Source organism: Procambarus clarkii, chromosome 84, assembly GCF_040958095.1.
Source record: "Procambarus clarkii isolate CNS0578487 chromosome 84, FALCON_Pclarkii_2.0, whole genome shotgun sequence".
Taxonomy (NCBI): domain Eukaryota; kingdom Metazoa; phylum Arthropoda; class Malacostraca; order Decapoda; family Cambaridae; genus Procambarus; species Procambarus clarkii.
The window spans coordinates 20599168-20614696 of NC_091233.1; positions in this window are offsets into that span (position 1 = coordinate 20599168).

A 15529-nucleotide genomic window follows, 5' to 3' on the forward strand; every position below is an offset into this window, starting at 1 on the left:
TCTCCTTTCTCCGGTAGCCATTTGTTGTACAGTGAACTTTGGAACCTTGAAATTAACCTTGAAGGAATATTTCCAGTGCAAGGCCGCGTTTCCTGTTCCGAGTGACCTTCCTGTTAAGCATTCCGCACACGTTCACATGGTCGCAAAAAGGTGTGTACGAGATGACCAGGTAGATGAGAGGGAGAGGGGGGGGGAGAGAGACCGAGAGAGAGAGAGAGAGAGAGAGAGAGAGAGAGAGACCGAGAGAGAGAGAGAGAGAGAGAGACCGAGAGAGAGACCGAGAGAGAGAGAGAGAGAGAGAGAGAGAGAGAGAGAGAGAGAGAGAGAGAGAGAGAGAGAGAGAGAGAGAGAGAGAGAGAGAGAGAGACCGAGAGAGAGAGAGAGAGAGAGAGAGAGAGAGAGAGAGAGACCGAGAGAGAGAGAGAGAGAGACCGAGAGAGAGAGAGAGAGAGAGACCGAGAGAGAGAGAGAGAGAGACCGAGAGAGAGAGAGAGAGCGACCGAGAGAGAGAGAGAGAGAGAGAGAGACCGAGAGAGAGAGACCGAGAGAGAGAGAGACAATACTCCTGGCTCCAACAGTCCACTTATAGTTACTAATAGGTGGAACGCATATCAGTACTAACAACCTAAGAAGAAAGGGTTGAAATCGTTCATTACAAAACATTAAAGAAAGATCCTAAAAAAAACATTATAAAAGCCACATTATAAACCATAAAAAAACACAACACAAACAACTACTCAATATTTCGATCAACAGACCGTCGACCTCTCACGCCTGGTGTCAACAGTTCGAGTCTCCGACAGCCCCGGTGAATGAACTATACAAGATAAAGCATTAAATAAAAAAAACTGACAGCTAGGGATAATGTCCAAGCTTGGATTCTTGTTTCAAATGTTCTAGGAATGTTTTCTGACCATTCGTTCACCCCTGTGACACTGCCCCGGGTCTCTACACTGTTCTAGGAGTGTTTTCTGACCATTCGTACACCCCTGTGACACTGCCCCGGGCCTCTACACTGTTCTAGGAGTGTTTTCTGACCATTCGTACACTCCTGTGGCACTGCCCCGGGTCTCTCTACTGTTCTAGGAATGTTTTCTGACCATTCGTACACCCCTGTGACACTGCCCCGGGCCTCTACACTGTTGTAGGAATGTTTTCTGACCATTCGTACACCCCTGTGGCACTGCCCCGGGTCTCTACACTGTTGTAGGAATGTTTTCTGACCATTCGTACACCCCTGTGGCACTGCCCCTCTATACTGTTCTGGGAGTGTTTTCTGGTCATTCGTACACCCCTGTGGCACTGCCTCGGGTCTCTACACTCATAACACTCTGGGAACCTAATTCTTCTCAGAGTGTAGCTTGGACCACGAGTGTATAATCTAGGATGCATTTGGGCGCGTAGGTGTAAAGTGCCGTAAAGCTGTTATGACTGGGGGTTTCTTGAGATTATCTTGAGATGATTTCGGGGCTTTAGTGTCCCCGCGGCCAGGTCCTCGACCAGGCCTCCACCCCCAGGACGCAGCCCGTGACAGCTGACTAACTCCCAGGTACCTATTTTACTGCTAGGTAACAGGGGCATTCAGGGTGAAAGAAACTTTGCCCATTTGTTTCTGCCTCGTGCGGGAATCGAACCCGCGCCACAGAATTACGAGTCCTGCGCGCTATCCACCAGGCTACGAGGCCCCAGGAAGTTTGTCTCCTGTCCGGACAAAACTACCATTAAGACCGGACATAATGTCTTTATGTCTGCTATCTATTGCTTCCTTCGTCTATCGTGCTTGCTCGTCGAAGTGATTTCTTTTGTTGACACATGGGCGTGCGCGGGCTCTCTGTTGTTTACAGAAAGCTATTCGACTTAAGTTCTATATTTATATATGTGACTTGAATTGGCTTGTTGGATCCTGCATGCTGTAGGGGGGGGGAGGGGTGGGGTTCGATTTATTTATATTTTACTTATTGCTGTATCCTGTAGATGCAACACTGAGCAACGTTCACACAACATCATTCACACGTTGTAGCAACATAATGGCGTAGTAGGAATGTTGTGGCAACGTTGTATATTTGTTATTTGATCTCTGAGCTACGAAACCAAGGATATCTTCACTACTGGTGAGGGTCTACATAGTGTCCTGTGAGCGTGTTCTGTGCTTGCTTGTTCAGCTGGAGTGTTCTGTGCTTGCCTGTTCAGCTGGAGTGTTCTGTGCTTGGCTGTTCAGCTGGAGTGTTCTGTGCTTGGCTGTTCAGCTGGAGTGTTCTGTGCTTGGCTGTTCAGCTGTAGTGTTCTGTGCTTGGCTGTTCAGCGGTAGTGTTCAGTATTTGGTTTTCAGTAATTTGGGTGTTGAAAAGCCTATCACACACAAGTCAGAGGGCCAAACGACTCGATGTTCAAAACACAAACCACACAATTGTTGTTCGGGTTCATCTCATCCCTAACCCCATAGAACCACCCTAGTGGAACCACAGGGGGGGCTTCTCGTGGACCCCAAGGGCTCTCGTGGACCCCCAAGGGGGGGGGGGGGTCATTCCCAATCATCTAGGCATCCGTGGACCCCACTTGACAACTCTTTTTCCTACGGTGGTCTTAAAGAAATCCTTTGCCTGAGGTAGTGATCCCCCCTAAACGCACACCGAAACTACGACGTTGGTACAACGTTCGAACAAGTTTTAAAACCTCCTAACCAGTTATAACAACCAATATAGCAAGTTGTAACAACGTTCTAATACCTCATAAACACGTTAAGCCAAGATGTAACAACTTTATTACAAGTTGTAACAATCGGAAAATAGAGACAGTTTCGGTTTGTGTTTCCAGGGGAGGCTCTCTCGACTCTCTGGGGTCTGAATGTGTAGATTATGGAGATCTGAAACCTTTCAGCAACTTGATAGCTTGTGTATGATAAAAATTACAATATTCCTTCTTGTTGTACAGAATAAAAGGTGTAGGATCATCTTTTTATGGATACCATCTCATACAAGGCTGATCCCATCTTAATGACACATATGATAGCCAAATTAGCATGCATGAAAAGGTGAATTAGACAAAGATATCCCAATCTCTGTTGTTAAAACAATATTGTTCCAAACATTCATGTCTTTGAGAACTCACAGACTTCAAGAGGTCTGAATGCACTAGTATAAGAAGCCATGATTCATTTAGATCCGAAACCTATGTATATGGACAGCACAAAACGTCCAAAAGATAGTTTTGTGCACTATTCAATCATATAGTCCAGCTGTATAAATGTCCAGGTACCAATGTAAATAATACAATCAATAAAGCTTCCAAACCTATAGGGACATGTACCAAAAGGGTCGATCTTCATGCTGTGGGTTAGATTGAAGAGCGACTGTTAGTCGCTGTTATACATTCAGCTACTCGGAACAAGTTCCAAGTAGCACGGGCTATGGTGAGCCCGTGGCGACTGTCAATTGCGGGAGGCGTTCGTGTCGAGTGGGTGGTAAAGTGAGGGTGGTCAGGTATCATGTGGGTGGATGTGGGTGGATGTGGGTATGCGTTCACGGTGTGGGCGGCAAGGTGGGTGTGGAGTTTACAATGGCGTAAAAAGATGTAGGCGAGACACGAGGATAAACATTGCTTACATAGCTGAGGGGGTAGGAATGTGTGTGTGTGTGTGTGTGTGTGTGTGTGTGTGTGTGTGTGTGTGTGTGTGTGTGTGTGTGTGTGTGTGTGTGTGTGTGTGTGTGTGTGTGTGTGTGTGTGTGTGTGTGTGTGTGTGTGTGTGTGTGTGTGTGTGTGTGTGTGTGTGTGTGTGTGTGTGTGTGTGTGTGTGTGTGTGTGTGTGTGTGTGTGTGTGTGTGTGTGTGTGTGTGTGTGTGTGTGTGTGTGTGTGTGTGTGTGTGTGTGTGTGTGTGTGTGTGTGTGTGTGTGTGTGTGTGTGTGTGTGTGTGTGTGTGTGTGTGTGTGTGTGTGTGTGTGTGTGTGTGTGTGTGTGTGAGGCGCCAGGGATGATGACAAGGTGTTGGAGAAAGGGTAGAGTGTGCACAATCGCATCAGCTATTTGCCGTGGAGGAAATTCTTGGCGTGTGTAAGAGGTTGAACTTTAACAGCCTCACGTGGGCAGTTGGTGCTTATATTTATCGGCTGAAGCAATATCGGTGTGGTGGTGGTGGTGGTGGTGGTGGTGGTAGTGGTGGTAGTGGTGGTGGTGAGGTAGCTGAAGGAATAGAGCATTAGCAGACTGGTTCCTGGAACTGGAGCTCACTCGCTCCCTCTCTCTCTCTCTCTCTACCCCCCCTCTCTCTCTCTCTACCCCCCCCCCCTCTCTCTCTACCCCCCCTCTCTCTCTCTCTACCACCCCCTCTCTCTCTCTCTACCCCCCCCTCTCTCTCTCTCTCTCTCTACCCCCCCCTCTCTCTCTCTCTCTCTACCCCCCCTCTCTCTTTTTCATAACTGTATGGAAATCAAAGATTATATTATTTCAAAACGCAATCTAATTCTAATTCCTCGTCAAGATGTGGGGAACTACCAGAGAGTTAGAAAATATCTAACACTAATATATACAAGAAAGGAAAAAGATACTTCACTCGACTACAAACCAATATCAAGTATCACTTGCAATGGTCTAGAAAGAAATTAATTTTGTACCTGAATATGAACATAGATTCACCGATTGAAAATTCCTGTTGACGTATTCGGATGCTACTGCAAATTACCAGTATTCAAACGGGATAGAATTGGGTAGACTGCATCTTCTTTGACTGCCAGAGCGCGTTTGATAATGTTCCTGACAAGAGATTTGTATTCAGACTAGCGTCGCAAGCTGGCGTAATAGGGACATTACTAAATTTGATAAAAAAGGACCTTTTTAGGAGGTAAATGGTCATTAAGAGAAAGGGCTATGCCAATTGAGAGAGCCTATTTCCTCTATTACCTATTTTTTGGTAATCGGAAATTTTAGGTATACAAAGATTTTTTTGGGAAGAAAACCAGCCAAGGTTCATTGTATCACTGAACAAACACACAACCTGACGCTATGTATTTGTTGTAACAGTAATACCGCTGTAGTTACGCTCTGTGGTTGCTAGGGAACAACCACTCGCAACAAGAACACACACACTCGCAGCAAAGACACTTACAACCCACTTGCAGCAAAGACACACTCACCCACTCGCAGCAAAGACAATTACACCCCCCTCGAAGCATAGACACAACACAGACTCCTATCAACTTCCACCAAAAACGCCAGATATCGCTTGATCTTCGAAGCACCGAGACGACCAAGAGCTCCGCGACAGTACCAGCCGTCGCCAAGCTCTTGTGAGACGACGTAGCCACGACAGGCGGAGGGGAACCCGATCTTCAAGAGGTAAACAATTCAGAGGTGTGAATTGTTTCCAACGCCACAGATCAATCTTGTCTTCTTTCAGCGTGTGAGAGGCCGCGCTGAGAGCCGCCTCAGATGACACGATAGGGAAGGTTGCAGCAGAAGCGATTGGGGTTCATTAGCTCTCTATCGACAGAGTTACGGCGGTTGGGGGAAAAAAATTGGTCAACAGTGCGGGGCGAATTTAGCAGCATTTAACACGCCGATGTCGCCCTTATAAACCTGGATTAATCCTTATTAATCCGCATAGACTCAACACAGCACCGCTCCTGTGCCACTACGGGCTCACCATAGCCCGTGCTACTTGCCCCGCTCCTGTGCCAGGTAAGTCCACTACGGGCTCACCATAGCCCGTGCTACTTGCCCCGCTCCTGTGCCAGGTAAGTCCACTACGGGCTCACCATAGCCCGTGCTACTTGCCCCGCTCCTGTGCCAGGTAAGTCCACTACGGGCTCACCATAGCCCGTGCTACTTGCCCCGCTCCTGTGCCGGGTAAGTCCACTACGGGCTCACCATAGCCTGTGCTACTTGCCCCGCTCCTGTGCCGGGTAAGTCGTCTACGGGCTCACCATAGCCCGTGCTACTTGGAATTTGTTCAGAGTAGCTGAATCTATAACAACAACTCATTAATCGCCCTCAGAGCCAGGATTAACCTTTCCAATCCCTGACGAAACCGGTACATCTGTCCTTGCCGTTTTCTTTAACAGTTTATGAACTTAGAAATTTCACAACCCAATGTTATTGTCGTTTTAAACACCCTCGTAGTACTTCGGAGCTCATAAACTCTTAAATGTAAAGAAAGCCGCCAAGATTAAGGAAAGATGGACTGGTTTCGTAAGTTCGTAGTAAGGAGGTAACATTGTTACGTCCTATGTTTTTTGGCATGTGTTTTTGTTCAGAAAGTCCCATGTTTTCGTGCTGGTACGACAGGAGTAATACTAGTGATCCGTCTCTCGATAAAACTGAGATATACTCTGAAAAATAGATATATATACTCCAAAATATATATACAAAGAAAAATATACTTCCTTTCAAAGAAATGCGCTATACTAACGAAGTCTCTCGTTAGAAACCACTTCTACATCCACTGGCTAACGAATCTATTATTGACTGGTACAAAAGGTATATATATATATATATATATATATATATATATATATATATATATATATATATATATATATATATATATATATATATATATATATATATATATATCTCCCAACACACCCAAAAAAAAAGTTGTATGAACGTCTAAATAATATTGTGGTTAGGTTATGTTTCTTAGCACCCAACACACAACATTGCAGCAACATTAGTATTATTACTATGTTGCAACGTCAAAATAACGTTGTGTGTTGGGACAGACATAAAAAACCAATCCTGTAGTTTCTCTCTCTCTCAGCCTCTCTCTCTCTCTCAGCCTCTCTCTCTCTCTCAGCCTCTCTCAGCTTCTCTCTCTCTCTCTGCCTCTCTCTCTCTCTCTCTCTCTCTCTCTCTCTCTCTCTCTCTCTCTCTCTCTCAGCCTCTCTCTCTCTCTCTCTCTCTCAGCCTCTCTCTCTCTCTCAGCCTCTCTCTCTCTCTCAGCCTCTCTCTCTCTCAGCCTCTCTCTCAGCCTCTCTCTCTCTCTCAGCCTCTCTCTCTCTCAGCCTCTCTCTCTCTCTCTCTCAGCCTCTCTCTCAGCCTCTCTCTCTCCAGGGACCGGACATGCCAAGGAGAGGTGATCTTGGATCACAGAAGCATGCCAGCATCTTGTTTAATCATCAGCATCATTTATTAGCCTCAAGTGCGCATCGTGTCTATAGGATGTTCCTCATTCTTCCCCCCCCCCCCTTTGACTTGGAATGTTCCTCATTCACGTTGTGTCCTAGCTATGGGATCTCTCATTCTCCCTGTTTCCTGCCATTGGGAAATAATTTATCTACACCCAGGCATTGGGATATCTCATATCTCCTCATAGGCACTGAAATCTTTCTCAACCACTCTGGTGGGTATACCTCATCCACTCTGGGGGGTATACCTCATCCACTCTGGGGGGTATACCTCATTCATTCTCATCACTTGTGTCTTGTACTCGTCTGATACAGCATCCACGTTTCTCTCACTATGTGGTGCTTACTCGATTAGGTCCCTTTGGTTGTAATTAATCAAATCACATTTGGTATTAATATCCATACGATTCAATACTTGGCTACACAAAGCCTGTCACACGAAGCTGATTCAGGCAGTCGATTCCGTTGTCGATTTTTCAAGGCCCCCCCTAGTCCTAGCCCCCCTTAAGTCCTAGCCGCCCCCCCTAGTCCTAGCCCCCCTAATCCTAGCCGCCCCCCATAGTCCTAGCCCCCCCAAAAGGCCCAAGCTCTCCCTTCCATAGTTGACTATTCAATGTCGAATATTCCATGGATTAAGTCTCCCATGAAAGACCACCTTCAAGGAAAGACCTTCTCTAAGGGATGCATTCCTTCTACAGGATGCAACCCACAACAGCTACCTAGCTCCGGGGTACCTATTTACTGCTAGGTGAACAGATTCATCAAGTATCCAGGCCGGGGGATTGAACATGGGGGTTCCCTCGAGTGTGCATCAAGGATGTAGACCACTCTGCTACGTAAATATTTGGTCATGTTGCAACAATCAACATATGTTGAAAAACATTTTTCTTGTATCGTGATAAATTCTATAAAATTTTCTTGACCTCCTCAGATCTATAATCGAAAGAATATATTGAATATCTCCCTCTAAATGTTACGTAAAACTAATTCTCTACTGATTTGGTGTTTCATCAAACTATTGTGACAATGAGCCGCATCTACCCTGCAATTACCCATAATTGAGTTAAGTTCGATTAGGCAAAATTATGGATTAATTTGGCTTTGAAGATGTCAATCAAACTTTCAAGGAACCAGCAATTGACATTATTAAATCTAATCTACTGAAGTATAATGTCTAAAGCAGAGACTAATTCTGCTCGATCACTTGTAGGTATGACAGTGTTATACTTCTTGACACCCAATTTTTCTATATATTTTTTAAAATTTTGACAGCTTTCCCGTTTTCTATATTTTCTATCACAGTTCAGCCGAAAGTCCCATGAAATTAGCACACGTGTATTATGGAAATTCCTATACAACAGGGTTCCCTTGACAGGGTTCCCTTGACAGGGTTCCCTTGACAGGGTTCCCTTGACAGGGTTCCCTTGACAGGGTTCCCTTGACAGGGTTCCCTTGACAGGGTTCCCTTGAGAGGGTTCCTTGACAGGGTTCAAGGATCCTGTCAAGCTTTCTATGCCTCTAGATGTTATTGACAGAAGATTTAAGATGCATTAAGCTGGGAGCCGGTCGGCCGAGCGGACAGCACGCTGGACTTGTGATCCTGTGGTCCCTGGTTCGATCCCGGGCGCCGGCGAGAAACAATGGGCAGAGTTTTTTCACCCTATGCCCCTGTTACCTAGCAGTAAAATAGGTACCTGGGTGTTAGTCAGCTGTCATGGGCTGCTTCCTTGGGGTGGAAGCCTGGTCGAGGACCGGGCCGCGGGGACACTAAAAGCCCCGAAATCATCTCAAGATAACCTCAAGAAGCTATGTGGAGTAACCGTGTATCCCTTAAATCTTATGAGATATGAGATAACATTACACCAATTTCAAATTTGCTTATAAATTGTATATATATTTCAAATCACGAGAAAATCTGTGGGGCAGGACAGCAGGATACAGCAAGCGTTCTGTATCACGCTACAGCAATATCCATGAACCATGATATGGGGGTAAAGATTAAACAATGTGCTCCAAAGATTTTCTCATAGATAAATCGGATTATCGTTATTTTATTGTGTATATTCAAGGATTATTTTCTTTGCACTGTGTATGATCCTAGAAACTGTATTTCTACCATGTCCTTAGTTCATTATTTTGATGTATACTACTTTTATCATGTAGAAATCTACTTCTTAGGTTGTGCTTGACAGTCATCAGTGTAGAGGCAACCCGTTCTCGCACTTGCTTACAGTCAATATTGGCTTATTTAATAAGTGCATATGTGACATACTAATTGAGTGAATATTTTAGTTTTCCTTGAAAAGCTTCATAGAAAACACCGACCTCACCTAACCTTCTTAGTATGTTAAGATAAGCATCTTATTGCTGCTTATTTACACTTATTACTTAACCTATCAACGGTATAGGTTAAGTAATAATTGTAATTACGAAGCAATAAGATGCTTATCTTAACATACTATGAAGGTTAGGTAAGGTCGGTGTTTTCAATGAAGCTTTTCAAGGTAAACTAAAATATTCACAATTAGTATGTCACATATGCACTTATTAAATAAGCCAATATTGACTATAAGCAAGTGCGAGAACAGGTTGGTAGAGGAGAGTCATGATGAACATGATCTTCATCTGGGATGTTGAGTCTGAGCTCCGTGACACACACACAGACATTGCCTCCTTTCCTGAGAAATTCCAAGGAGTCCCTCTTCATTTCCTTGCCTGCATTCCCCAGTCTGTATTGTGCAACTGAATGCTTAGCTAATCTGTCACGATGCTTGCAAGACAGATTAAGTTTAGAAAGATTTGTTTCCATTTTGTTTATTTAGCAGATGTACCGCTCCAAGCAACAGCCTGGTGGATCAAACTCTCACAAGTCAAGCCTGGCCTCGGGCCGGGCTTGGGCAGTAGAAGAACTCCCAGAACCCCATCAACCAGGTATATGTGGGCCTGCGGGCCGCTCCAAGCAACAGCCTGGTGGATCAAACTCTCACAAGTCAAGCCTGGCCTCGGGCCGGGCTTGGGCAGTAGAAGAACTCCCAGAACCCCATCAACCAGGTATATGTGGGCCTGCGGGCCGCTCCAAGCAACAGCCTAGTGGACCAAACTCTCACAAGTCAAGCCTGGCCTCGGGCCGGGCTTGGGGAGTAGAACAACTCCCAGAACCCCATCAACCAGGTATCAACCAGGTATCAACCAGGTAACCCTACATGTAATGTACTTTTTTTTTTTTTTTTAGATATATACAAGAGTTGTTACATGGTTGTAGAGCCACTAGTACGCGTAGCGTTTCGGGCAGGTCCTTAATCCTATGGTCCCTGGAATACGATCCCCGCCGCGAAGAATCCTTGTTACAACCAAGTACACATTTTACTGTTGCGTTAAACAGAGGCTACAGTTAAGGATTTGCGCCCAGTAAATCCTCCCCGGCCAGGATACGAACCCATGACAAAGCGCTCGCGGAACGCCAGGCGAGTGTCTTACCACTACACCACGGAGACTGCTCATCACTTTTATGTTATATTACTATATATATCCACTTAGGCGTACACCTGAGACGTATGTTAAGATCGTCGAGGACACCAATGGTAGCACTGTTGAGACTCCCTCGTTGGGCCCCTTGCAGACATCTACACAGAACTAGTCAGATATCTAGGAACCTGTCTTGGGTCAGCAGCTACGACACAGTCTCTCCTCTGTTATTCATCATTGCTCAACATTCATGCAACATCTTATTGCTCTCAGATGCAGAAGGGCAATTAGCAGACACATACCGGCTAGCTAGAATTGTGTGACAGTTTCTTTGCATGTTGACCAGACCACACACTAGAAGGTGAAGCGACGACGACGACGACGTTTCGGTCCGTCTTGGACCATTCTCAAGTTGATTTATGTATCACACACACAGATCACACTAACGTGATACATCAAATGAACAAATCCACTAGGGCCGTGACGAGGATTCGAACCTGCGTCCGGGAGCATCCCAGACACTGTCTTAATCGACTGAACTACGACAGGGTTAAAAGAGTTGAAACCGAAGTTTTACTGAACTTACTGGATCCTGCAGCCTCTCCGAGGCACGAGAGAGGCTACGGATGTTGATTTATGTATTTTAGCCACGTTAGTGTGACTCCTTTTGTGCATATTTTACCAGTTATAGCTATGGAACCTCGGGGCCTCGTAGCCTGGTGGATAGCGCGCAGGACTCGTAATTCTGCGGCGCGGGTTCGATTCCCGCATGAGGCAGAAACAAATGGGCAAAGTTTCTTTCACCCTGAATGCCCCTGTTACCTAGCAGTAAATAGGTACCTGGGAGTTAGTCAGCTGTCACGGGCTGCTTCCTGGGGGTGGAGGCCTGGTCGAGGACCGGGCCGCGGGGACACTAAAGCCCCGAAATCATCTCAAGATAACCTCAAGATATGGAAGTTTGTGCTCAGCTCCCACATACACACAGCCAATTTCAGGCTTTGTTTCAAGCGTGTGTGTGTGTGTGTGTGTGGGTGGGTGTGTGTGTGTGTGTGTGTGTGTGTGTGGGTGGGTGTGTGTGTGTGTGTGTACATCCAAGTGTTGGAATCAATATCTAGGTTTTGTGTGTATCTTATCTTATTGTAAGAGATGATCTCTTGACACATCATGATGAGTTAAGGAGTGTTTGTTTGTTCGTGCTTCTGTGTTTGTTGTCCTTGTTGGCTGCTCCAACTCATGGTATTAATAGTGACTTCGTGTCACTATAAATTCGTGTTGCTCTATGCATCAGCATTCGTAAACTAGTAAAAACTCCTTTGTGTTGAAAAGGTAATTGAATTATATCAGTTACCGTATGCTCCTAAATGAATAAATATGATGCAAATGAGTGAATATATGCAAATGCTGCTTGTGTCAAGCATACACGAACGCCGAATTGCTTCAGAAATCAGGCCACAGATTCACGAAAGCACTTACGCAAGCACTTAAGAACCTGTACATCTTTTTTCAATCTTTGGCGGCTTTGTTTACAATTATCAAACAGTTAATGAGCTCCGAAGCACCAGGAGGCTGTTTATAACAACAACAACAGTTGATTGGCAAGTTGTCATGCTTGTAAACTGTTTAATAAATGTAACCAAAGCCGTCAAAGATTGAGGAAAGATGTACACGTTCGTAAGTGCTTGCGTAACTGCTTCGTGAATCTGACCCCAGGTTCGTAAGTGCTTGCGTAAGTGCTTCGTGAATCTGACCCCAGGTTCGTAAGTGCTTGCGTAAGTGCTTCGTGAATCTGACCCAAGGTTCGTAAGAGCTTGCGTAAGTGCTTCGTGAATCTGACCCCAGGTTCGTAAGAGCTTGCGTAACTGCTTCGTGAATCTGGCTCCTGATCACTTAAAAGCGGAAGTCAATTCAGTTGATTGAAACAGGTGAATCATCTGGGGAGATTTGATTTGTTGAAGGGCAGATATGACTTATCAACCTCTTAAGAGTTATGAAAGCAATTGCTGCCCAACCAGCAAGCATAATTTAGTCCTGAATTATAGTAAACTATTGTGAGTATAGTAGAAGGCATCCTGCAGTCTCAGGAGACTATGGAGTTGCGCTCTGGTTGTCGGTCTGAAGTGAGGAGGAGAAGCTGTTAACCATGCAGCAGGTCCCGCCCCTCTCCACGTTGCTGAAACTTTCCAATGGAAAGACAAATGCCAATACCACACTACGAAACACTACACCTCTCGGTGATTATATCATACTTCAAGTTGCAGTTACAAGCTTTACGATTTTTTTAAGTTAATTCTTCCCTCTTTCCAATTTTTTTTCGTAAATTGTTACAACATAAGACCTATTTTTTGTCTATACAAGGTTTTCTATCATGAAGAGCCGGTCGGCCGAGCGGACAGCACACTGGACTTGTAATCCTGTGGTCCCGGGTTCGATCCCAGGCGCCGGCGAGAAACAATGGGCAGAGTTTCTTTCACTCTATGCGCCTGTTACCTAGCAGTAAAATAGGTACCTGGGTGTTAGTCAGCTGTCACGGGCTGCTTCCTGGGGGTGGAGGCCTGGTCGAGGACCGGGCCGCGGGGACACTAAAGCCCCCGAAATCATCTCAAGATAACCTCAAGATAGATGATAATAGCTATTCATTTATACATTGCTACCCAGCATATATATACACTTTCTTGTCCTCTATAGATGAGTAAACATCTGGTGTGAGGGATTAGGGGTAAATTATGAGGTTTTAAATGTTTATGACAAAATTATATATATATATATATATATATATATATATATATATATATATATATATATATATATATATATATATATATATATATATTTTATAATGTCATGTTCTTGAATGAGTAATTTGAATATGTTAGAAGAGGTAATATGTCTTAACTAGATCTCAGCGGGAATATTACCAATTACCAATTAACAATTGCCAATTAACGCACACCTCATAATTATAATTGGCAGTTAGTAACAAACACACTATTGCATCATCAATGTATTTACACTTCAAGACCAACCACTTGGGCTGGACGGTAGAGCGACGGTCTCGCCTCATGCAGGTCGGCGTTCAATCCCCAACCGTCCCACAAGTGGTTGGGTACCATTCCTTTCCCCCCGTCCCATCCCAAATCCTGACCCCTTCCCAAAGCTATATAGTCGTAATGGCTTGGCACTTTCCCCCTGCTAATTCCCTCCCTTCACGTCTGAAAGCATGTTCTGAAACACTAAATACGTCATTAAATGCAAAAATTAAATTCAGAGTAATGTCAGATCAATGAATAATAACTGACTGTATAATGGAATCGAACCCCAGCTTCTGATCACCTCAGACACACACAGACACATTAACCAGTAGACCATGTAGCTACTCAGTAACAAATGTAGATGTTTTTGTCTAAGATGTTTTGTTATCTATTTTCATCATATATGTGTAATGGAGAGCCAACCTCATTTTGATAGGATCAAAGGGGCCAACCCCTATCTTCCCATGTTGGTCACCTACCCGTCAACAATCACCGTGAAAACTTTTTCTCTTACAGTTCTAGACATACTTTTTAAAAAGCCATCACTTTTTTATGTCTGGTATTATAAAACTTAATTTTTTTTAACACTGATTCAGTATTTAAATTTCTTTAAACTGGTTCAGTTTTTATAATGTTTTTCTTAACACATTTTTTTTAAGAACCTCAAGACTTCCGGTACGACGTTGCCCTTTGAAACCTCACTGAGCAAGAACTACACAGTGTGGAGCATTGACTGAATGGTGGATTCATAGTGTGGATCAGACTGAATTGTGGATTCACAGTGTGGATTATTGATTGAATTGTGGATTCACAGTGTGGATTATTGATTGAATTGTGGATTCTAGTGTGGATCACTGACTGAATGGTGGATTCATAGTGTGGATCACTGACTGAATAGTGGATTCATAGTGTGGATCAGACTGAATGGTGGATTCATAGTGTGGATCACTGACTGAATGGTGGATTCATAGTGTGGATCACTGACTGAATAGTGGATTCATAGTGTGGATCACTGACTGAATAGTGGATTCATGGTGTGGATCACTGACTGAATGGTGGATTCATAGTGTGGATCATTGACTGAATAGTGGAAAGGCAGAAATAGTAGTGGTGAATGTGGTCACGTGATGTGTGGAGGGGAGGGAGGGGGTAGAGACGAAGTGAGGGGTGAGGGAAAAGGGGGGGGGGGGAGAGGCCAAGTGAGGGGTGAGGGAAGGGGGATAATGTATCACACAAGGAATCCCCTCATCCCCTCACTACACGTGTGCATCCTGTGAGGGGACTTCTTCTAAAAACACCTGTTTCTACTTCTGTGTTTTTTTTTTTTTTTTTTTAACTGTGGTGTTCGGTGTTGTGTTCGGTGTTCCCATCCGAACTACATCCGTGCGTCCGCTCCCAAAATGTTTCGCTCGACGCTCTGATGTGACGAAAGAACTTAGTCTAAATCCTTCGTCGCTTTCCCAGGCAATATCAACCCTTTCGCTAGCATCTCATCTCATCTCTCGCTGTTGTCTTTGCTTTGCTGGCTCGTCTCAGGTGTTTATCAGGTATTACAGGTATTGGGGACTTCATATGTTTAACGGAGCACGTGTTCCGTTCTTGAAGGACGGTGTTGTTAAGAGATGGTGATGAACTAACACACTATAACTCCTTAGTTTCTCATTTGACCTCACAAGACATTCCTTGTCCATAAATGGTCAGCTATGAATGTCTTTCTCTCTCTCTCTCTCCTCTTTAATTATCTCAGTACTACATTTCTCATGTTCCTCAGTTCTCTCCCTTGCTTTGGGTGTTCCTATTCGTTCCCAATTGTGCTCTTTATAATGTTCTGTTCCGGTGGATATCCTGTTTTCACTGACTTTGTTCAGAAATATATTCCTTATACACTTTTGTTATCTAGATCCAGCGACGACAAT